The sequence below is a fragment of the Argopecten irradians genome, chromosome 15, assembly GCF_041381155.1.
Source record: "Argopecten irradians isolate NY chromosome 15, Ai_NY, whole genome shotgun sequence".
Lineage (NCBI taxonomy): Eukaryota > Metazoa > Mollusca > Bivalvia > Pectinida > Pectinidae > Argopecten > Argopecten irradians.
In genome coordinates, this window is record NC_091148.1 from 20,529,809 (window position 1) to 20,555,439 (window position 25,631).

At 32.0% G+C, this 25,631-nt stretch overlaps 1 long non-coding RNA gene across 2 annotated transcripts; it reads left to right on the forward strand.

Annotated features, from left to right (window-relative positions):
- Positions 1-749: 749 nt before the first annotated feature.
- LOC138309180 (uncharacterized) lies at positions 750-14,624 on the forward strand. 2 transcript variants are annotated; one of them, XR_011206213.1, is made up of 7 exons: positions 757-841; positions 1,875-1,950; positions 9,394-9,473; positions 10,024-10,103; positions 10,463-10,517; positions 12,165-12,244; positions 13,430-14,624. It is a non-coding gene; the product is annotated as an uncharacterized lncRNA (long non-coding RNA). The 2 variants fall into 2 exon arrangements; XR_011206212.1 differs by lacking the exon at positions 1,875-1,950 and having other exon boundaries at positions 750-841; positions 13,430-14,610.
- Positions 14,625-25,631: the final 11,007 nt, after the last annotated feature.

Sequence of the window (25,631 nt, forward strand, 5' to 3'; positions counted from 1 at the left end):
AGGTGCCATATTTACAAAAATATCTAACATATGGATGATAGCCCAATTACAGGCAATTTATTTAGAAAATTATCAAAATTAATCCCCTAGCAACTGATTCTATACCCTAGCAACCGAAAACCAACCTTCATTTTGGCCACAAAAAAAAATACTTTTTCAAAAGCAAATTTCTTGGAACCGCAACCATAGTTGGTATTGACCATCATATTAATGTTACGGCATATATCTGCGCTAAGAAATCGTAGGAAAATAGAGAAAAAAAATGGGACAAACAATCAAGCACACTGACTGCTATTTTTCTGATGGTTTAAAAAACAGCAACTATTTATCTTTTAACCTGCAAAATTTTATAAAGTTGGTCATAAGATTTTTTTTATTATTTACATTTTATTCATGTTTTACATCAAAACATGTAATATACACAACATAATTGTGATCAATAATCATTATACTTACCTAATATGTATTGACACTTTCTCACATATGTAATCATACATACCCTTACATTCATGCAAAACACTTCCCCATGCTGTAGATCACAATATACACACACAAACCACTCTCTTACTTGCTTATATTTTTTCCTTGTCATTACACTTGCATTTACATACCCAGAACACTTTCTTACTTTTAAAGTATAACATTTTTTCTATCCATAAATTTACATTAACGTAAATATATTGCAGATAACATACATTTCAATACCGATAAACCATATGACATGTCCCTTATAGCGAGCATGCGCGTTGATGTGTGTTTACGGACAGGAAGGTATGAGCAATGGCGACGTTTCAACATTGAACTAGGTGTAGTTATTTTAACTGTGAATCCATGAAGAAAAGTATGTATGGCTTTAACTCACTGATCTATGTTATTGATTTAGTTTTGATATTGATAATTTTAATTTGTTAGTATTTGCACTAAAAGTCTTATTATACGAGATTGGTATCATACCAGGAAGTTATTAAGTGTATACGCAATCTGTACCTTATACAATATAGTAATTTACTGTGTATTAAAGAGGGGCCATGGTGGCCGAGTTGTTTAGATGTCTCGACATATGACCACAAGCCCTCCACCTCTGGGTCGCGAGTTCGGGTCCTTTATGGGGTAGTTGATTTTTCCGGGTACTCCGGCTTTCCTCCACCAAAAAACCTCACCCGTCTTTACAAGATCCTGGCTGTTAACAGAACGTTAAACTATATAAACGAAGTGTATTAAAGACTACCTGGTTGGGAGGGAGCAATATTGCGCCGTAGTATTGTCGAGGGATACCTTGGCACTTTCTCTTTCAACCAGGCCAAAATATGTTCAATGCAAAATAATTTGTATAACACCTTTTCTTTTCTTTCAAGATACAAAAATGTGAACACTTCAATAGCATCTCGCAACGCTACCGTATCTTTATTTTACACAAATGTTGTCATATTATAAGTGCAATTTTTCATATATAAATTATCGCATATCCGTGTTTCTATAAACGACATTGACCGGAACAATATAGAACTGGTGAACAGTCAGAAAATCAACATATGTTTCCTTCTTCGTACAACACAACCTGACCGCCATATTGATGTTCAGCACAAAATGGCGTCATGTAATAGCGACGTCGCCATATAGTCACGCCCAATATCGATAGTGCCCCAGACAGATGGCGATTTGGTAAATAGTACCCTTGTGTGTAGCCAATCAAAAGTCGTCGGTATTATATAACGTGATGCACTAATCTTGCATATACGTCATGCGTGCAATATAACCTGAACTTTAATTATTATTACATCTAAGAAATGTTTTATACAATCTCATAATGAACACTTAATTAATAAGATCATATGGTTTTGCTTGGTTTTATTAACTTAACGTCCTATTAACAGCCAGGGTCATGTAAAGACGAGCGAAGTTTGTTGGTGGAGGAAAGCCAGAGTATCCGGAGAAAACAACCGTCCAGCAGTAAGTACCCGGCAACTGCCCCACATGAGATTCGAACCCAAATACCAGCAGTGGAGGGCTTGTGGTAATATGTCGGGACATCTTAACTACTCACCCACCACGGCTCCATATTATATGCATATATTTTTCACATATCGGTAAATGGCATTTATCAATATTCATTCAACACCTCTAGATATTTTGCAATGTTATTTGACTTAAAAACATGGACTTTTACCCAATATAACAAATGCTAAATCAGAGGATAAAAAATAAGCCATGCTTTTAATGATGATTACTATGTCATTTCAATAGTACGTGTTCTAGGTCTAAACAATACAACCATACGACAGAAGCATACTTAGCTCCCTAAGTAAATAATAAATTGTTATTTCTCATATCGAGTCCACCTACGAACCACTGTAACCTTCTACAACAGCTGTTGGGAACATTAGAAACCTTTAGAGTTTAGTTTTATTCAATTGATTTCCTCGGGCTCTGATAGTACGAAACTACTTCAGTGGAGATATATTACTGCAGAAATGTGACCACCTATCTTGTTATGCAAACAAAATCACGTTATCTGCACACACACATTTGATTGTATCAGTGATATACCTGTACAGGTAAGCACTCATATCATTGAGTTCTAAGATTAGTGTACGCCGTTATACTTCAAGTCATGCGCGCGTTGGAGATTACGTACAGCCCAAATTGTAACCCTTATTTAAATAGTGAAATAAACAATGTAGATTGAAACGTTGTTAAAGACAGTAACCTAATTGTGATAAAGAGGTTATCGCAGTTTAGTATTATTTTCCCCAAAATGGATATGGGCATGATTAATGTATCCTGTGATCAGTCTATGAAAACTGAATATAATCCAACAACGCCGCTATTGAACACAATACTATAGATTGAATCCGTGCGATCGTCATGCCGTGAGTTATGTTAACCCACTTATTATATACAACCATTCTTCATCGTCATGCCTTGATTTAATTTAATTTATATTTCTTCTTTTGAATTATTTCTGTGTTCCGAACAGGTATTCAAGGAAAATAATTCGTAATTTATGAGTAAGGTTAGCTGTGATTTAAACATAGACATGCTTCTGTAGGGTTCATATCAAATGCACTGTATGATGATAGCCATTTCAGCAACAAAGTTTACAGTAGCCTGCGATTTACTGCCATTATCGTACATAATCCAGGAATTGTTCTACACTATTTTACACCAGTTACGCTTGATTGTTCCTTCATATGTTGGAATGTTATTAATCGTTTTGAATCATTTCACAAATATTCGGATTCTTGATAGACATTCGTCAATTTAGTGAACTAGAATAAAAATGTTGGTGATTACGGATGACGTCAGTATAAGAGCAGGATATCATATCGAATATTGAAGACAAACTCACTAAATATGGATTTTTTCCTATTTTGTAATTTTGTACGTCCTTATAATCATTGTCACCAGTTCCGAGTTCCGTTTAAGGAAATTATCTGTTATTTAATATAAAAGTTGTCAATGTGCTTTGCACACATTAGAAATGTTGCATGTTGGCTTTTTAAATGGATTAATATTGGTGAATCGACTTAAATTTAGTTTTCGATTAACCAGTCCGAGTTCCGTTTAAGGATTTTGTTTTTTAAAATGATATTTAAAAATTAAATTTATGTAATTTGAACATATTACAAATTTTCTCTGTTGTGTTTGGTCATTGATAATTTGTGATAGAGCTAGATTAGATACGTTTTCAAATAACATCTATTTCCGTAAATATGTAAAACGGAACTCGGAACCCATCATAGTAACAGCTGGTTTCTCGAGCCAAAATAAGACCGTTTCCTTTACCTATTAAAGCATGCATTTTCATAGTTCCTTTCATAGCTTTAATTCTGGGTGAAATTGTAGCCATTACAAGTGCTGTTTTCTCACATTCTTCCTTCCCTACAAACAAGAACTTGACCTTGCTAATAGAGCATGACGAAGATTGTGTCCAGGCAAAGAAATTCTTCGCATCCTGAATGGCACATTTACCAGATTTCATTGCTTCATCTGCCTTTATCTTTGTTGTTCCTCCAAGACCAACACATGGACCCTTGCCATGACCGGCTTCAGAACAGTTCCATACTGCAGTGCATCCGAATTCGGAATGGTGATCTGACACCATCTTGAAAATCTTTTTTTTCTGTATTGACATGTAGGGCTATCAGTAATGTATTGCACCTTTGCTACTTCAGGAACTACTTCTCTGACTTCTTGTATGATATGACGAAGTCACTGTTGAAGAATTGTGTCCTGTTTCATTAGACACTGTAATTTTCAGCAAAGTCCATATGGACAATCACTTCCTTTTCATCAAGGTTCTCTTCAAGTAGACAGATTTGGTCGTATTGCGGTTTGACTATGTATATATGAGCATGGAAGTCATGAGTTTGTTTCCTGCAATCCTCATAACAATTTTTTTCCGTCCTTTCTCCTCAAATGGAACCCGTTCCATTGTAGGACAAAGATTTTATCAAGATTAACCTGGCTCTGAAGATCTTCAACTTTTACTTCTTCATCTGTGGGTTTGTTGGGACTGTTATACCTTCTCTCCTTAAAGTTTTAGAAACTAATGCAATGTTCTATTGTTTGGTGCATAGGCAACAGCTTCTTGAAATGAATGCAGTTTTGACTATGTAGGATGGCCTTATTCTACAAAATGAAGAAAGTGATAATTTGATGCCCGGGTATTCCATAACAAATTTCTGATGTAAAATATCTAGATAGTCTGTAAGAATCCTATTTTGAACTTTTTGCTCTGTTCCATCAACTGTGCATCCTGACTTCCCAGGCATCATTCAGCTATTATCGTCAGGTTCCATGAATTGGATAACCTTTTCGTTGTGCTTTCGGACTTCTCGTTTCCTTTCCAATGTTGTTAGACATAGAAATTTTGGATGTGATATGCCAAGTAGATTTCTTGCGCTCCCTGTGCTTTTGCCTAGTCCAGTTATGCATGTATATTTCTTCAAAATCTTCCCCGCTAAGATACTTCTCAAGATTGTGGTATGGCTTGGTTTTACACTTTTCTTCAGAGCTTTGATTTGATGTAAAACTACATTTCCAAGCAAGAGCTGTCTTCTGACTTTTGAAGCGTGTCTATTACTTAAACCAGCTTGCTATATTTGCTTCTCTGTTACGCTTTTTGGCGTCTTTGCAGGTGAACCAGAAATATTTTTCTTCATTTGTAATCGTTGGTTTTGTTTTTTGACACGTGCATACTTGTTTTCCAATTCGTTTAATTTTTCTGATATTTTTCCATTTCTCTGACCTTCCTAGCATACATTTTTGCTGATCTCTTCTTACGCCCAGTGCTTTTGTTACGAAATGGCATGTCGACAATAAGTAGGGTATATTTGGATGGTAAATGAATACTTGATATTGAGGAGAATGAACTGTCATAGCCGCTACTAGTGTTGTTAAAAGAAACCACCTTATTTTGAAGTTCTTGTGCTTTCCTCCTTTTGCGAAAAAAAACGTTTTTGTAACGGTATATTTTAAGACCAGCTGTCATCACTATCAACTTGTGCTTGTCTTACCAGGCCCTGGGGCATTTAAGTGTTAATTTATGCATAGCTAATTGGGAAGGGAAAGGCCAGTGTTTTGATAGCCTTGTACTCCGTAGGGAGGGGGTAACGGAGGAGTCACCAATAAATTTACGATCAAGGTTACTAAGGGATCTGATGCCGGACGTCCTATTTCTTACACTCTATATCAATATGTGGGTTTACATGTCGATTTTATAATGTTACACTGTACTTCACGATGGGTATGTGTACTGTCTGCTATGGTAATTGGTCGATGTAAAACCACATTTCCAAGCAAGAGCTGTCTTCTGACTTTTGAAGCGTGTCTGTTACTTAAACCAGCTTGCTAAATTGTAGTTAGTGATTTATAACAGGGACCCAAGTATATCTTGGTAACAACCCCCGGCACGTTACAGAAAGTTGGTGGCAGCGGCGGGATCTCTGTTAGCTTTTAACTTTTTATGCCACAGTAGTACATATAATGTCTTTCAAAGGTTGCTGCTAGATGTAGTGTGTTGAGATATATAAACTGTTTAACTGTATGATAGCTCGTTGGTTTGATTTTTGATGTATATTGGTTTGCAAGCGAGGGCGCTTGATATTTCGGAAGCGTGCACGTGGGTAATGTGGCGAAAGTAGGCCTTACCGCTCTGTCACATGTGTAACGTATGTGTTTTATTATTGTAAATGTTAGGCAGACGCTTTAGTGTTGTAGTATATCTTGTAAGCGTTTCAATGACTCGGTGTGATTTTAGTTTCATTGTTTGCCGCTAGGGGCGCTCCTACATCCATCACTATAAAAGGAGGCGAGCTGAGAAAATTCTCACTCTTTGTTCTGGTTGTCGACCGGTTAATATCGAGTAACACTCTCCAGTAGGTACCGGCACTTAGAGACAGATGTGGCTGAAGAAGCCTTGCCTTGATCAGTGTCATGCCCAGCGGATCATTCCTAGCATAGTTCTCAGCTGTGGCTAGTGCGTAGTTTGTGGCGTCGACTATCGGTCGCGAGGTGCTCGCGACATAGTATCACGACTAACGACTACTAGTCGTGACCCAGTGCTCATGACATATAGGTCTTGAGGTACTTGGCTGGTGTAACAACCAGCAGGCCCGAGCTTTAGCTCGGTGGTGGATAGTCGTACCACGGTAGTCGGTAGTTACGTTTGATCCGTACATGTGTCAGTGTCTTGTACATAAGCTTTGGCGGCAGGCAGCCGTATTGTGGTGTCAATTCATGTAGGATGCATGTTACTCAATACATCGTCTCACGACCACTAGCTAGTAGTCGTGAATACTCACGGCATAGGCAGGTCGTGATTAGGCCTGGTTACAGTACAGCTAGTGTTGGCGACACGATCGCAACCAGCATGCTCTGAACCCTAGTCACAGTGATCAGAAACCACACAGTGTTGTGTGTCGGAGCATACGTTTGGCGACAGGCAGTTGTTGTACTGTATAGTTGCTGCTGTCCGGTAGTTTGTTTTGTGTACGTATTCATCAGCACTGGGTGTGTTGCGCTCCGATTGTGTATAGGGGTTGTCTCCCTTCAGATAGTGTATTGTAGTTCAGAGAGGTACTCTGTCATTGTTTTCATGTGTTGTACATAGAGCTTTGGATAATGTTACTGGTAGTAACCATCATTATTTGTATATATTGGATGCAATTGTGTAGTTAGTGATTCATAACAGGGACCCAAGTATATCTTGGTAACGACCCCCGCCCGGTACGTTACATTGCTTAAAAATAACGGCGGCATCTGAAGTAGTGTACGGATTTTAATATTTTCTTCTCTCAGGAGGTTTAATATGCCCAATCTGAATAACGCTGCAATCGTTGTGTGAAAAAAAGTTTATTTCATTTTACCAAAGTGTAATGTAATATTGCCACCTTTTAACAAAATGGATATTATTCTGGTTTAAAATCACACTATGGATATAAAAACACAATTTGAAAATGCCCACAGGAAAGTTTCTCATGTTAATATTTTGTACTAGACAAAATGTTTAGGGGAAGGGAGACAAGATGTGACAAAAGCTATAACATTGAAATGAATACTATATTCCGACCATGGCTTAATGAGGAAAATACCGTTAGCAAAACCATTTACCCAACAACAATGCATTTGTCTAAATATGATTTGTATAAAACACCAAATTCAGTCAAATGGCCGCTGACTTTAAAGATATTCTAGAAGGTGCTATCATGATCGATATAGCCCAGTCAGTGTAGGGTTTTAGTTCTAACTAATTGCAATATAATATATTTGTGGTGATACAGGTAAATTTGATTAATGGACCAACATTAACTTTTCTCTCTGTTACAAAAAACAACAGAAATAACTATTATTGCAAGATCATGTTATGTACAATATACTATTCTTAGTAAAGTTAATGTGGATCTATCCTATTATTAATATAGCAAAAATATCATGAACGCACTACAGTACTGTTCTGATTTGGACTGTTGTAAAGTCAGAATTGTGTGTGCTATTGGTTTAGCCATAGGTATCTCAGTATAACTATTAAGAAATCATATTAATTAAGTATGCATCAAGTTATCATCTATGTATGATATTCTGAAAGAACATTTGCATTTTATTTGAGATTTCTACTAGTAGTGATATTATCCAGATCCACGAAATGCTCATTTGGTGTTAATTTGAATAAACTGTGAAAAAGTTCATAATTTTGAAACACAAGAAGAAGTGAGATATCTTTTTAGAAGATTGGTTGTTATAGGTTTTGACAAAAAAGTCATGAGAATATGGCCTTTTTGATTAATGAATATCAAATTGTTTCATGGGCTTATATTTAAACTGATGATTTTACCCATTTCCCTGAATAGAGTAGAATGGGACGATACTTTGTTTTTAAGAAATATTTCTAATAACATATACTAACTGCGTGTTAAATTTCAATTATATTGTATTGTATTATATTGTTATCGTTAAATAATCTCTCTTCAATTAATATTTAGTATAAACAATCATATTGACTAAGGGGGAATTTTGATTAACTATTTCCTCTCATCACGATGCATAAAGCTATGATTCTGCAACGAGGTATGATCATTGGTTGAAAATTTGTCAAATTTTGTGGAATATATATAAAAAATATAGCATGTTCAAGTATTTTGTCCGGTCTCTGCACCTTACAGTACGTATAATGCAGAGACGATTATTTCGCAATGTACAAAATCACAGTTATGGACATTGCCCATATTTTATTGCCATGATGAACACTCCAATTTGCATTAATTAAATCGTTTGATATTCAACATCGCTATACTTACCATATGTAATCCATGCTTTATTTGGAAAACTTGCTGTTTTAAGTTATATATGACTTAAAGCCAGGAAGAAAAAATAATAAATGATGAAACATTTTTATATCATATCAATTTATATAAGAATCAGGTTGAGCATCACTATTGACAGCACCTGTACATTCAATAGTATCCTTAAATTGTAAATAAAATATATTTCTTATAGGTTCTTGATAATAATTGATCTTTTTAATAGTTGCTGCTAGCAGTGACCAGTGCAATAATTCCACACGGACTTTTAGTTCAAGCCTGCCAGTGACTAAATATGTTAAATATTTAGGTATTATTATTATCTAACTTTTGCTGTACATGTTGGTGTGAATGTATAGTGTGTATCAGGTTTGTGAGGTATTTCCATATGAGCTTTGTCCCCTAACTCGTGTTATGAAAGTTTCGCATTATTTTTCATTTCATATTTATGTCTAATTTTTCTTCTCACTTTTGTCAGTATTGGAGAGAATTTATATAGGCTTTGCCTGTTGTTTAATCCAGTTGACATGTAAAAATGAAATGTAATCCATGTGCATGTATATGTTCTATATTCATATTTATATCTTTGTAGGATTCAAGTCATGGACAGTTGGTGATTGTGATTGACACTGCCCCATCGTCTTTTTATCCCAATAACACGTGTTCTAGAAGGTAAGTACACACTGCTTACACTATATTCACGCGAATCGACCTCTTTTAAAATAATCAAGAAAAATGTGGTCAACTCAAAGCACTGGATAATCAAATTGCAATTAATGTCATTTAGCAGATGATGGTTGTATCCTTTTTGCTATTTATGGAAAATTCTTCACAGGATTATAGAAAAATATCTATAAATCATGGTACATGTAATGAATTGTAGTGTCTGTCTTATATGTTAAATCGAATATCAAATGCTCTAATAAGTCTTTTCTAGTAGGTATGTATGCATGCAACATACACGTATCAAAGTTTGTTCCTCGATAGTTTTTTTCTCCTTTTGTTTAATACTTTGTATTTGCATATTATAAAGTTATCTGCCTTTGTTTTAAACATAAGGCGCGATACTTAATTCATATTTGTTCACAGAAAACGACGAGAGTTTGCTACAATGTATATCTTCTCACAAGGAATAATATAACAACAGTTGAGATACAACATCGACATACATACCATATGTTATACATGTATATAATCTATATCCATATTTATATCTTTGTAGGATCCAAGTCATGAACAGTTGATGACTGTATCGGACACAGTACCAAAGTCTTCCTATCCAAATTGCATGTGCTCTAGAAGGTACGCTAACACTGCCTACATTATTTACACGCTAATTCATATCTCATAAAATGCTTAACATATCGTAAGTGTGGTAACGCAGAGTACAAATTGTTAAAATTAATCATGTATTGGAAGCTATTTTTAATTTCAAATACTATTTGTATCTATTAGATTAATGTATACTTATTGGAGTATTCTCTCATCACTTCATGTTTTTATAGATATTATCTTTAACTTGTAATAATTCGTTATAGCCTCTGTGCACATACGTTTTATCGGGCGTTCTTAAACTTTTGAAGTCTATTCTAGTCTTCTAATTTTGTTTAGTATTTTATATTTGCTTATTGTATAAGTGAATTATCTGCCATTGCTTGTAGGTATTTGATATGTTGATGAATTGATAACATCAAGACAGATATGTGCGTCCGTAAGGTAAGTATAGGTTTTTGTGTCTTTATAAAGAGACAGATATTGAAAATATGACACTAGTTTCTGTCTACACAGTAAGAATTATATCGTTGTCCCATATTTACTATTTTATAATTAGTATCCAACAGACATTCATAAGTTTGATTCAACCTCTCGGACTCAATGTTGTACACTTATTTTAGTGTAAAATGAATGGAAATATGTGGCGTAGCAATGATACGGCTGAATATAATAACCTGATATTTTTATGGTATATTAATATGGATACTTTATCAGGCATCTTTCACGTAAATTCCATAACATCGGTATCTTTGTTATTGCTTTTTTATATATTGGAATACTTGTATTGGTGACTTCACAGTTAATACAAGTTCGTGATTTTCCGAAATGAAGAGTTACCAAGATTGTTCAAATGAATGAATTGATCTTAATTCAAGGTCAAGGGGATGAAATAGGCTTAATTATCTAAAAACTTCTTGTCAATAATTATAGGACATGAGACCCGATGTAGCATATATGAATGAATGATTTGAAAGTTTGTGCAAGTGAAAAATCTCGACCGTTAATCAATATAACATAGTTAAAGTAGGCTAACGATTTCCTATATTAACTAAGAGGCCAAGAAACATGATATCGATCATGTACCATACTGGAATGAACGGCTTCAAAATTGTTTTTTAAATGAATTGCCTTAATCTTTTAAATAAATTAATATGCTAGGTAATAAAATTACAGTTTTCCCTTAACACACAAACTCCGACTGAAGTATTTGTACATCGAAGTGTGTAAAAGTAAGTATTAGTCTGTCGCAGAGTTTTCTCCTTCATTGTAAACTTCGTTAACATCACCATCAATGATTTGTTCAGAAGCACGCTATACCAAACATTGTGTTTACTGTTATCTAATGACGTTGTCTCTATCTCGCATCCGATGGGGCTCGAAGGGAAAAGCCGAATCTATTGATGCAAGTTAAGGTGTGTTGAGTTATAATAGAACACAGAATATTAGCACAGTGGAGCTAGAAAAAGTAAGAACCAAATTGAGAACTACGTAGATTAAATCTCGGAAACATGTGACCGATATTAAATGGTCTTGTTCAGCGAAACTTACTAATTTAAAGCAGTTTCACTGACCAAATCAATATCATTTGACTTTAATCACCGTGACGGATGTAAGCGTGTTAGTTTGTTACTTTGGGATGAGCCCTTATTATGTAATTTGACTGTTCTTTGAAGAAAGAGCGATGCTATTATTTTGTGTTTGCCTGCATTCTGCATGTAAAGATATGTTACACGGATCCATGGCTTACGTAATTAGTTGTTTCACAGGTCTTGCATTCCAGACTGGTTTAATGTAAGGTTATTTTGATATTGATGCAGTTTTAATTGCCAATACATTTTTGTGTTAGTTTTTACAGGGTAGTTTTGTGTCATGTTGACTTAAAAAAATTCCCAGGACAAGCATACATCTGGTGTTTATCACTTACTGTGAACTTATATATAGTCAAAGAAAACACTTTCTTAGTTTAAACAAACAAGTGAAGAAAAAGGAGACATATGGTAAATTGTTTGTCTTCGTTTTTATGTATATCATCTTATCAACACAATTTGTACAATTGCGTAATACTATGTACATTCTTATATTTTTCAGATCCGACACCATGGTTGAGTTATGGTAGCCTGGGATGGTGAACAAGGGTGTCGTATTGTAACTTCCAACTACATGTAGAGGTGTGTATTCGTAATGATTTAGTGACGTGCATTTCTCAACATGTGTATGTTTTACTAACATTTCTAATGTTATATTAGTGTTAACAAGTTTAACATTCAATTAAAGAATCAATTTCTTTTTTCGAACTCACTGCAAGCCTACATTTGAATATCAAATGCGTGATTAAGAATAGTTTTTTTCTTTATGAGGTTGTTTATAGCTGGAGATAATTGTCATTTTTGCAGTTTAATTATAATTGTCGCCTCATTTACTGAAACGTTGCGTAACTGTCACTTTTCGTAAGTTATACGTGTATTACGTTTATTGAATATTATACAAATATTTTAGATAAATACTGACATCAGTTAAACTGTATATATGGGGTAAATACCAATATCAAGCAACGAAATGACAATTAATGGAACTTGAAGTAAATGGACATACCATACAGTAATCTGTAAGTAATGACAAGAGTGAATGTAACCCATGCAAAAACGGCAATTACCTATATCAAGCTGTAACTGTGTGTTTTTTGAAATAGAGGTCATGGGAATTTTAAAGTTCCAATTATTCCAATAACAGTAATGTGAACAGCAACATATTGTGATTTTAAGACAAGGAGTTAAAATCAAATTTCAATAAAAAAGGTCATACTGAATTATCCATTTTTTTACTTTCATATCGTTATGCAATTTTATTATGAAATGAATGTTTATCGCCACATTTGAATAACGAATAACTGTCTAACTTTATTTTACCCGGCCAGAAGTAAAGTTAGACAGTTATTCGTTATTCGAATTACGAATAACGAATAACTGTCCAACTTTACTTTGCTACCACATTTTGATTCCGATACATCAACAAACACTCATCAACTAACAGTCAAAAATATAATTTTACATTTATGCCGTTTTATAAAATTGACGTCACAATGACCTCATGATTAAAATGTTCAATGTGGGTAATGTTCAACGTAAACATAGCGGTAGGAACGATGTTACTGTTTGCATCGTATTGACAATAAAGTCTAACTTACTACTAATACCAAGCATGAATAAAACGTAGACATTAAGTATATTGACATCCAGTACTTAATTTAGTAGCAAATCAGTTCTAACAAAGACACAGTAGTTGTACTCAGAAATAAATATATTGAAAGTTAAATAATAATAATCGAACTATGATCCAGACTTTTACGCTTACAGTGAATTAGGAAGAAAATCAAAACCTAAAAATGGAGACTGAACAGAGTGAATTTGAAAAATTGAAAAGTAAGTATGTTTAACATTGGTATAGGTCTTTAATGATAAAGTAATCATTGTGTTATATCCATGTTCCATGGTTTTATGTGATAACAAGTTCGAAGAATATCTCATTTCAGAATATTTTATTGTCAAATATTATAGCAGATGGGAATGGGGCAACAGGCAACATGTCTATACCCTCCAGCTCCCTATATATTAACAGTAGGTATAAATAATTACACCAATACAAATGTATATATACTATTGATATACTCGTTGTCAATAATATATTCCTAACCTATTTATTCATTTTGTTTCACTTTTTATTACCATTCCGCTGTGGTTTTATCTGGAAACAAATAATCAGAAGTATATCTCAAATAGCAATAAATACTTCAAGGATAAAATTATCTACAGGTAATAGAATAAAATAACTTATCTGATCGATTATGCATTCTTTATCAATATTTTGATTTCACGAAAAATGAACAGACCAATGGAATTGAATTGTAACTATTGTTGATTGTCAATAAAAATCATAGATGGGTATCATTTTGCATTTTATATACAAGACGATGAAAGAGATCAAGCAGTCTTATCGAGGTTTCGTTAGACAACTTCAATTACGAATGGAAATGTATTTCTTTTGAATTGCAATAAACCCTATATTTCCAGTCTTTCTTAAAAACTGCTGGAACCTTTATTTGATATCTCACAGTTTACTTTTAAATGTATTTTGATAGTTTGATCTAGAAACAACACATGAGTATTCATTACTATATATCGGATAGAAATTAGTGCTTCAATGCGATTAATTCGTAGAGGCGATAGAATAAGAAGAATGATCTGATCAATTATCCATTCTTTATTAATAGTTGGATTTCACGAGAAATGCACATAACACAATAATTAAATTGTAATTAATGTCCATTGTATAAGAAAATCTTAGATGGGTATTCCTTTGCATTCACTTTACAAGTAGCTTAAAGAGATACATCAGTCTATTCCATGCATTAAATGCAAAGCTATTTTTATCAGGTTTCCATTAGACAACTATGATTACCAATGGATATGTGATATCACATTAGACAACATATTGGCTGTCTTTTTTACATTACACTGAAACTTTAATTGGATATCTCACAATTTTTAATAATAAATATTTTAATATTTTTATAAAATTCAATCCTTTGGGAGACATTATTGGAGCAAAATGCTATAATTCTTTTCAATTTCGGATATTAAATGGATAATTAAAATTACCTTACAAAATCATATCGTTTATCATGTTATTGATGTAATATAGATTATCATATAGAGTATATTAACGTTCAATAGATAATGTAACTGAAATGTGACAAAACGTTTAGAATTTATATTGAGAAGAACTGATCAAGTGACAAATCAATCGACCTAGATCGGCTGTCTTTCTTAAAAATTGCTGAATCTTAATTTGATATCATAGTGTTTAACAAAATAAATTTTCATATTTTACAATAATTAATTCCGTTGAGAGAAGCATAACATTTTTGGAACAAAATGGTTTCGTTCATTTCTATTTCGGATATTAAATTGATAACCAAAATGACTTGACAAAATCATATCGTTAATTCTGCTATTGATGTGGTATATATTATCAGGCATCAAGGTATATTAACGTTCAATAGATAATGTAACCGAAATGTGATACATGATTTAAAAATTGCATGCAGATGAAAGTCAACAAAAATATTGAAAATATATTTATATTTGATTTACAAATTTGATGTTCCTTTTATCCCTTTTTACAATGTTATGAATATAATTTCTAATTTGCATTTCTTTGTTTCATTTCATTACTACTTTTCGGTCGTGGTAAAATTTGAAAACATGGCGTACATACCTATGATTATTATTATATCACAGCTACAATATTAAGTATGTTGAGGAGATAGAATATGAAAATTGACCTTATCCATCATGTATTCTTTAAAAATAATATAATTTTGCCGTAAATTGTTCTGCATAGTCTTAACAGTGTTGTTGTCAATATTATACTCCTAACGTATTTATTCATTTTGTTCACTTCTCACTACCTCTCTGCTGTGGTTTGATCCGGAAACAGTCGGTAAGTAATCATTACTACATCTCATAGAAATTAATGTTTCAGCAAGATTATCATGTAGAGGCGATATATTAAGAAGAATAATCTGATCGAACAAGCATTCTTAACAATATTCAGATTTAACGACAAATGAACGGAACAAATTAATCAAATTGTAATTAATATCCATTGTCTAAGAAAATCTGAAATGGGTATAACTTTTTATTCAATTTACAAGTCGGTCAAAGACATACATCAGTCTACATCATTTATTGAATGCAAAGTTAGCTTATTGAGTTTCCGTTATACGTCTATGATTACAAATGAAAATGTATTATTACACTAGACAATATATTAGCAGTCTTCCCAAAAAATTGCTCTGCATAGTCTTAATATTTCTGTTGTTGATATTATACTCCTAACGTATTTCTCCATTTTTTCACTTCTCATTACCTCTCTGGTGTGGTTTGATCCGGAAACAGAACGTAAGTAATCATTACTACATCTCATATAGAAATTAATGTTTCAGCAAGATTATTATGTAGAGGCGATAGAATAAGAAGAATAATCTGATCGAACAAGCATTCTTAACAATATTCAGATTTAACGACAAATGAACGGAACAAATTAATCAAATTGTAATTAATATCCATTGTCTAAGAAAATCTGAAATGGGTATAACTTTTTATTCAATTTACAAGTCGGTCAAAGACATACATCAGTCTACATCATTTATTGAATGCAAAGTTAGCTTATTGAGTTTCCGTTATACGTCTATGATTACAAATGAAAATGTATTATTACACTAGACAATATATTAGCAGTCTTCCCCAAAAAATTGCTCTGCATAGTCTTAATATTTCTGTTGTTGATATTATACTCCTAACGTATTTCTCCATTTTTTCACTTCTCATTACCTCTCTGGTGTGGTTTGATCCGGAAACAGAACGTAAGTAATCATTACTACATCTCATATAGAAATTAATGCTTAAACGAGATAATTAAGTAGAGCCGATTGAATAGGAAGCATGAATTGGTCGATAATTTTTAATTTCCATTTCTTGTTTCATTTCATTACTACTTTTCGGTCGTGGTAAAATTTGAAAACATGGCGTACATACCTATGATTATTATTATATCACAGCTACAATATTAAGTATGTTGAGGAGATAGAATATGAAAATTGACCTTATCCATCATGTATTCTTTAAAAATAATATAATTTTGCCGTAAATTGATCTGCATAGTCTTAACAGTGTTGTTGTCAATATTATACTCCTAACGTATTTCTCATTTTGTTCACTTCTCATTACCTCTCTGCTGTGGTTTGATCCGGAAACAGTCGGTAAGTAATCATTACTACATCTCATAGAAATTAATGTTTCAGCAAGATTATCATGTAGAGGCGATATATTAAGAAAAATAATCTGATCGAACAAGCATTCTTAACAATATTCAGATTTAACGACAAATGAACGGAACAAATTAATCAAATTGTAATTAATATCCATTGTCTAAGAAAATCTGAAATGTGTATAAGTTTTTTTTCAATTTAAAAGTCGGTCAAAGACATACAACAGTCTACATCATTTATTGAATTCAAAGTTAGCTTATTGAGTTTCCGTTATACGTCTATGATTACAAATGAAAATGTATTATTACACTAGACAATATATTAGCAGTCTTCCCTAAAAATTGCTCTGCATAGTCTTAATATTTCTGTTGTTGATATTATACTCCTAACGTATTTCTCCATTTTTTCACTTCTCATTACCTCTCTGCTGTGGTTTGATCCGGAAACAGAACGTAAGTAATCATTACTACATCTCATATAGAAATTAATGTTTCAGCAAGATTATTATGTAGAGGCGATATATTAAGAAGAATAATCTGATCGAACAAGCATTCTTAACAATATTCAGATTTAACGACAAATGAACGGAACAAATTAATCAAATTGTAATTAATATCCATTGTCTAAGAAAATCTGAAATGGGTATAACTTTTTATTCAATTTACAAGTCGGTCAAAGACATACATCAGTCTACATCATTTATTGAATGCAAAGTTAGCTTATTGAGTTTCCGTTATACGTCTATGATTACAAATGAAAATGTATTATTACACTAGACAATATATTAGCAGTCTTCCCTAAAAATTGCTCTGCATAGTCTTAATATTTCTGTTGTTGATATTATACTCCTAACGTATTTCTCCATTTTTTCACTTCTCATTACCTCTCTGCTGTGGTTTGATCCGGAAACAGAACGTAAGTAATCATTACTACATCTCATAGAAATTAATGTTTCAGCAAGATTATTATGTAGAGGCGATAGAATAAGAAGAGTAATCTGATCGAACAAGCATTCTTAACAATATTCAGATTTAACGACAAATGAACGGAACAAATTAATCAAATTGTAATTAATATTCATTGTCTAAGAAAATCTGAAATGTGTATAAGTTTTTATTAAATTTAAAAGTCGGTCTAAGAAATACAGCAGTTTTCATCATTTATTGAATGCAAAGTTAGCTTATTGAGTTTTCCGTTATACGTCTATGATTACAAATGAAAATGTATTATTACACTAGACAATATATTAGCAGTCTTCCCTAAAAATTGCTCTGCATAGTCTTAATATTTCTGTTGTTGATATTATACTCCTAACGTATTTCTCCATTTTTTCACTTCTCATTACCTCTCTGCTGTGGTTTTGACCGGAAACAGGACGTAAGTAATCATTACTACATCTCGTATAGAAATTAATGTTTCAGCAAGATTATTATGTAGAGGCGATAGAATAAGAAGAATAATCTGATCGAACAAGCATTCTTAACAATATTCAGATTTAACGACAAATGAACGGAACAAATTAATCAAATTGTAATTAATATCCATTGTCTAAGAAAATCTGAAATGTGTATAACTTTTTATTCAATTTACAAGTCGGTCAAAGACATACATCAGTCTACATCATTTATTGAATGCAAAGTTAGCTTATTGAGTTTCCGTTATACGTCTATGATTACAAATGAAAATGTATTATTACACTAGACAATATATTAGCAGTCTTCCCTAAAAATTGCTCTGCATAGTCTTAATATTTCTGTTGTTGATATTATACTCCTAACGTATTTCTTCTTTTTTCACTTCTCATTACCTCTCTGCTGTGGTTTGATCCGGAAACAGAACGTAAGTAATCATTACTACATCTCATATAGAAATTAATGTTTCAGCAAGATTATTATGTAGAGGCGATAGAATAAGAAGAATAATCTGATCGAACAAGCATTCTTAACAATATTCAGATTTAACGACAAATGAACGGAACAAATTAATCAAATTGTAATTAATATCCATTGTCTAAGAAAATCTGAAATGGGTATAATAACTTTTTATTCAATTTACAAGTCGGTCAAAGACATACATCAGTCTACATCACTTATTTAATGCAAAGTTAGCTTATTGAGTTTCCGTTATACCGCTATGATTACAAATGAAAATGTATTATTACACTAGACAATATATTAGCAGTCTTCCCTAAAAATTGCTCTGCATAGTCTTAATATTTCTGTTGTTGATATTATACTCCTAACGTATTTCTTTATTTTTTCACTTCTCATTACCTCTCTGCTGTGGTTTGATCCGGAAACAGAACGTAAGTAATCATTACTACATCTCATATAGAAATTAATGTTTCAGCAAGATTATTATGTAGAGGCGATAGATTAAGAAGAATAATCTGATCGAACAAGCATTCTTAACAATATTCAGATTTAACGACAAATGAACGGAACAAATTAATCAAATTGTAATTAATATCCATTGTCTAAGAAAATCTGAAATGGGTATAACTTTTTATTCAATTTACAAGTCGGTCAAAGACATACATCAGTCTACATCATTTATTGAATGCAAAGTTAGCTTATTGAGTTTCCGTTATACCTCTATGATTACAAATGAAAATGTATTATTACACTAGACAATATATTAGCAGTCTTCCCTAAAAATTGCTCTGCATAGTCTTAATATTTCTGTTGTTGATATTATACTCCTAACGTATTTCTCCATTTTTTCACTTCTCATTACCTCTCTGCTGTGGTTTGATCCGGAAACAGGACGTAAGTAATCATTACTACATCTCATATAGAAATTAATGTTTCAGCAAGATTATTATGTAGAGGCGATAGATTAAGAAGAATAATCTGATCGAACAAGCATTCTTAACAATATTCAGATTTAACGACAAATGAACGGAACAAATTAATCAAATTGTAATTAATATCCATTGTCTAAGAAAATCTGAAATGGGTATAACTTTTTATTCAATTTACAAGTCGGTCAAAGACAATACATCAGTCTACATCATTTATTGAATGCAAAGTTAGCTTATTGAGTTTTCGTTATACGTCTATGATTACAAATGAAAATGTATTATTACACTAGACAATATATTAGCAGTCTTCCCTAAAAAATTGCTCTGCATAGTCTTAATATTTCTGTTGTTGATATTATACTCCTAACGTATTTCTCCATTTTTTCACTTCTCATTACCTCTCTGCTGTGGTTTGATCCGGAAACAGGACGTAAGTAATCATTACTACATCTCATATAGAAATTAATGTTTCAGCAAGATTATTATGTAGAGGCGATAGAATAAGAAGAATAATCTGATCGAACAAGCATTCTTAACAATATTCAGATTTAACGACAAATGAACGGAACAAATTAATCAAATTGTAATTAATATCCATTGTCTAAGAAAATCTGAAATGGGTATAACTTTTTATTCAATTTACAAGTCGGTCAAAGACATACATCAGTCTACATCATTTATTGAATGCAAAGTTAGCTTATTGAGTTTTCGTTATACGTCTATGATTACAAATGAAAATGTATTATTACACTAGACAATATATTAGCAGTCTTCCCTAAAAATTGCTCTGCATAGTCTTAATATTTCTGTTGTTGATATTATACTCCTAACGTATTTCTCCATTTTTTCACTTCTCATTACCTCTCTGCTGTGGTTTGACCGGAAACAGGACGTAAGTAATCATTACTACATCTCATATAGAAATTAATGTTTCAGCAAGATTATTATGTAGAGGCGATATATTAAGAAGAATAATCTGATCGAACAAGCATTCTTAACAATATTCAGATTTAACGACAAATGAACGGAACAAATTAATCAAATTGTAATTAATATCCATTGTCTAAGAAAATCTGAAATGGGTATAACTTTTTATTCAATTTACAAGTCGGTCAAAGACATTACATCAGTCTACATCATTTATTGAATGCAAAGTTAGCTTATTGAGTTTCCGTTATACTCTATGATTACAAATGAAAATGTATTATTACACTAGACAATATATTAGCAGTCTTCCCTAAAAATTGCTCTGCATAGTCTTAATATTTCTGTTGTTGATATTATACTCCTAACGTATTTCTCCATTTTTTCACTTCTCATTACCTCTCTGCTGTGGTTTGATCCGGAAACAGAACGTAAGTAATCATTACTACATCTCATATAGAAATTAATGTTTCAGCAAGATTATTATGTAGAGGCGATAGATTAAGAAGAATAATCTGATCGAACAAGCATTCTTAACAATATTCAGATTTAACGACAAATGAACGGAACAAATTAATCAAATTGTAATTAATATCCATTGTCTAAGAAAATCTGAAATGGGTATAACTTTTTATTCAATTTACAAGTCGGTCAAAGACATACATCAGTCTACATCATTTATTGAATGCAAAGTTAGCTTATTGAGTTTCCGTTATACGTCTATGATTACAAATGAAAATGTATTATTACACTAGACAATATATTAGCAGTCTTCCCTAAAAATTGCTCTGCATAGTCTTAATATTTCTGTTGTTGATATTATACTCCTAACGTATTTCTCCTTTTTTTCACTTCTCATTACCTTTCTGCTGTGGTTTGATCCGGAAACAGAACGTAAGTAATCATTACTACATCTCATATAGAAATTAATGCTTAAACGAGATAATTAAGTAGAGCCGATTGAATAGGAAGCATGAATTGGTCGATAATTTTTAATTTCCATTTCTTGTTTCATTTCATTACTACTTTTCGGTCGTGGTAAAATTTGAAAACATGGCGTACATACCTATGATTATTATTATATCACACCTACAATATTAAGTATGTTGAGGAGATAGAATATGAAAATTGACCTTATCCATCATGTATTCTTTAAAAATAATATAATTTTGCCGTAAATTGATCTGCATCGTCTTAACAGTGTTGTTGTCAATATTATACTCCTAACGTATTTATTCATTTTGTTCACTTCTCACTACCTCTCTGCTGTGGTTTGATCCGGAAACAGTCGGTAAGTAATCATTACTACATCTCATAGAAATTAATGTTTCAGCAAGATTATCATGTAGAGGCGATATATTAAGAAGAATAATCTGATCGAACAAGCATTCTTAACAATATTCAGATTTAACGACAAATGAACGGAACAAATTAATCAAATTGTAATTAATATTCATTGTCTAAGAAAATCTGAAATGTGTATAAGTTTTTTTTCAATTTAAAAGTCGGTCAAAGACATACAACAGTCTACATCATTTATTGAATTCAAAGTTATTAGCTTATTGATTTTCCGTTATACCTACAATATATTAGCAGTCTTCCCTAAAAATTGCTCTGCATAGTCTTAATATTTCTGTTGTTGATATTATACTCCTAACGTATTTCTCCATTTTTTCACTTCTCATTACCTCTCTGCTGTGGTTTGACCGGAAACAGAACGTAAGTAATCATTACTACATCTCATATAGAAATTAATGTTTCAGCAAGATTATTATGTAGAGGCGATATATTAAGAAGAATAATCTGATCGAACAAGCATTCTTAACAATATTCAGATTTAACGACAAATGAACGGAACAAATTAATCAAATTGTAATTAATATCCATTGTCTAAGAAAATCTGAAATGGGTATAACTTTTTATTCAATTTACAAGTCGGTCAAAGACATACATCAGTCTACATCATTTATTGAATGCAAAGTTAGCTTATTGAGTTTTCGTTATACGTCTATGATTACAAATGAAAATGTATTATTACACTAGACAATATATTAGCAGTCTTCCCTAAAAATTGCTCTGCATAGTCTTAATATTTCTGTTGTTGATATTATACTCCTAACGTATTTCTCTATTTTTTCTATTTTTTCACTTCTCATTACCTCTCTGCTGTGGTTTTGATCCGGAAACAGGACGTAAGTAATCATTACTACATCTCATAGAAATTAATGTTTCAGCAAGATTATTATGTAGAGGCGATAGATTAAGAAGAATAATCTGATCGAACAAGCATTCTTAACAATATTCAGATTTAACGACAAATGAACGGAACAAATTAATTAAATTGTAATTAATATCCATTGTCTAAGAAAATCTGAAATGGGTATACCTTTTTATTCAATTTACAAGTCAGTCAAAGACATTCATCAGTCTACATCATTTATTGAATGCAAAGTTAGCTTATTGAGTTTCCGTTATACCTCTATGATTACAAATGAAAATGTATTATTACACAAGACAAATTTCTCCATTTTATACTCCTAACGTATTTCTTCATTTTTTTAACTTCTCATTACCTCTCTGGTGTGGTTTGATCCGGAAACAGAACGTAAGTAATCATTACTACATCTCATATAGAAATTAATGTTTCAGCGAGACTATTATGTAGAGGCGATAGAATAGGAAGAATAATCTAATCGAACAAGCATTCTTAACCATTTTCAGATTTAACGACAAATGAACGGAACAAATTAATCAAATTTAATTAATATCCATTGTGTAAGAAAATCTGAAATGTGTATAACTTTTTATTCAATTTAAAAGTCGGTCAAAGACATACAACAGTCTACATCATTTATTGAATTCAAAGTTAGCTTATTGAGTTTCCGTTATACCTACAATATATAAGCAGTCTTCCCTAAAAATTGCTCTGCATAGTCTTAATATTTCTGTTGTTGATATTATACTCCTAACGTATTTCTCCATTTTTTCACTTCTCATTACCTCTCTGCTGTGGTTTGATCCGGAAACAGAACGTAAGTAATGATTACTACATCTCATATAGAAATTAATGTTTCAGCAAGATTATTATGTAGAGGCGATAGATTAAGAAGAATAATCTGATCGAACAAGCATTCTTAACAATATTCAGATTTAACGACAAATGAACGGAACAAATTAATCAAATTGTAATTAATATCCATTGTCTAAGAAAATCTGAAATGGGTATAACTTTTTATTCAATTTACAAGTCGGTCAAAGACATACATCAGTCTACATCATTTATTGAATGCAAAGTTAGCTTATTGAGTTTCCGTTATACCTCTATGATTACAAATGAAAATGTATTATTACACTAGACAATATATTAGCAGTCTTCCCTAAAATTGCTCTGCATAGTCTTAATATTTCTGTTGTTGATATTATACTCCTAACGTATTTCTCCATTTTTTCACTTCTCATTACCTCTCTGCTGTGGTTTGATCCGGAAACAGAACGTAAGTAATCATTACTACATCTCAAATAGAAATTAATGCTTAAACGAGATAATTATGTAGAGCCGATTGAATAAGAAGCATGAATTGGTCGATAATTTTTAATTTCCATTTCTTGTTTCATTTCATTACTACTTTTCGGTCGTGGTAAAATTTGAAAACATGGCGTACATACCTATGATTATTATTATATCACAGCTACAATATTAAGTATGTTGAGGAGATAGAATATGAAAATTGACCTTATCCATCATGTATTCTTTAAAAATAATATAATTTTGCCGTAAATTGTTCTGCATCGTCTTAACAGTGTTGTTGTCAATATTATACTCCTAACGTATTTATTCATTTTGTTCACTTCTCACTACCTCTCTGCTGTGGTTTGATCCGGAAACAGTCGGTAAGTAATCATTACTACATCTCATAGAAATTAATGTTTCAGCAAGATTATCATGTAGAGGCGATATATTAAGAAAAATAATCTGATCGAACAAGCATTCTTAACAATATTCAGATTTAACGACAAATGAACGGAACAAATTAATCAAATTGTAATTAATATCCATTGTCTAAGAAAATCTGAAATGAATAGCCAGCAATAAAACAATAAACGATTTTGTTTTATTCATTCCAATTTTGGATATTAAATTAATTACTTTTAATGGCTACATAAAGATCATATCAGTCATAACGATTGTATTAATACAAAGTAATATATTTTCAATATTATATCATTTTCTTATATAAATGTGTTTTTTGTTTTCTTTTTACTACCTCTCTGGTGTGGTTTGATCTGAAAACAGGTGGTAAGTAATCTTAACATATGTAATAAAAAAATAATGCTTTAACGAGATTAATATAATCTAATAATAGAGACTATAACATGCTAAAATATAGTTGATCGGTTATACTTTCATTTGAATTACTTTCAAATTTCCCGACGAATGCATCGAACGAAGAAGTTTAAATGTAAGTGTAGTTGCTTGTCTCTTAATTTAGCATACAAGTCGGTTAATAATAGGTCAGGTGACAAGATGTTTTGACTGTAAAGCTGTATTTTCTTAAAAACTGTTGGAAATATTATAATAGTTTAATATCTTCCACTTTTTAAGTAAATCTCGTCTGATATCTTTCAATATGTTCTTCGGTGGGAGAAGCTTAGCATTTTTGAAGCAAAATTGTTTATTCATTCCAGTTTTGGATATTTAATTAATTATTATAATGGCTGCATAAAGATCATATCAGTCATTATGTTATTGATATGAGATTACCAGACATCAATGTATATCAGCGTTCAATTTGAAAGTAACCGAAACATGTAAACAAGATTTGGAAAACTCATGCGGATGAAATGATTAATATCACCAACATATACATGAATCTCTTATTCCCACTTAGTGTCGTTCAGGATACATTGTCGATTTAACATATATTTTTGTTAATGCTATGAAATCGTTACCTCAGTTGAATGTTTCAATGATTAACTTTAGATTCAGAACTTTTTTACT